Source organism: Penaeus monodon, chromosome 29 (assembly GCF_015228065.2).
Source record: "Penaeus monodon isolate SGIC_2016 chromosome 29, NSTDA_Pmon_1, whole genome shotgun sequence".
Classification (NCBI taxonomy): Eukaryota; Metazoa; Arthropoda; class Malacostraca; order Decapoda; family Penaeidae; genus Penaeus; species Penaeus monodon.
In genome coordinates this window covers 33,102,021-33,102,959 of record NC_051414.1, presented here as the reverse complement: position 1 = coordinate 33,102,959, position 939 = coordinate 33,102,021, and the positions used below count along the sequence as shown (strand labels likewise).

The 939-nt window shown below is 36.0% G+C and overlaps 1 protein-coding gene across 2 annotated transcripts in view; it reads right to left on the bottom strand.

Moving 5' to 3' along the window:
* LOC119592178 (solute carrier family 25 member 35-like) overlaps nt 1–909 on the bottom strand; it is a 5,870-nt gene extending 4,961 nt beyond the window's left edge. For both annotated transcript variants that reach the window (XM_037941008.1, XM_037941007.1), the window contains exon 1: nt 764–909. The gene's annotated coding sequence lies outside the window, so the exon portion shown is untranslated. The remainder of the gene's footprint in view (nt 1–763) is intronic.
* Between the last annotated feature and the right edge of the window lie 30 nt (nt 910–939).

Sequence of the window (939 nt, the reverse complement as noted above, 5' to 3'; positions counted from 1 at the left end):
AACATTAGTATGGTAAGATAAGTTATGTAATTCACTGTCCTCCACTAACCCTACCACAAGATAAAGCTTGTAGACCTCATCAAATAAGGGATCGCTTCACACTCTATCAGTCAGAATATGCAATCATGTTAAAAGTCTGACTGTAATTCATTCATTATAGTGGATTAGAGTAGATTACTGCCAATATATTTGTGCAATATAAGACCATTTTTGAAAGTCACTCTGCTTATAATCAAAACAGATATTTTTAAAAACCAAAATACAGCACACACATTAGCAATGCCATAATCAATTGTTGGTCTTCCTATAAAAACGAACAAAGCTTCATCATATATACTACGGCAAAATAGAGCTTCCTGGCAATTTATCACCTAATAAACTAGTCTATGCTCTTTCACACCAGATTGTTGACAGCTATCTAAAAAGGGTACAAAGCTAGACTTTGTAGGCTTTCAAGTGAATAAAATATATATATTCATTCATTTTAACATCTGTAAACAGAACATATAACTACCTTCCTATTTTAAAGGTATTACCAAAACTAACATCATCATTCTCCTATATATAATTTTCAACCCAAATAACATACTGCCAATCACGATACTCAATTGACAAAACACTAAAACCAACACACATTCCATCCAAGGTCATCAACATGTCCAAACCCCCACAAAATCATATTAATATCCCAATTAAACAAAAACACCTCCTCCCTTTCTGTAACAGAACCCAAATACCTGAACACCCTGACAACAAACCATACCTTTAAACAACACCATCAACCATCAGGTATACGTTATCATGATGAGTTCCCGTTAATCACAGGTAAGTCGGGCTCGATTTCGTCTGCAAGTTACGTAATGTATTGTTACTGGGCTCCGGGTTAGCGAACACCGTGTAGCGAACACCGTGTAGCGAAGAGGACGGAGAGGGATTAGC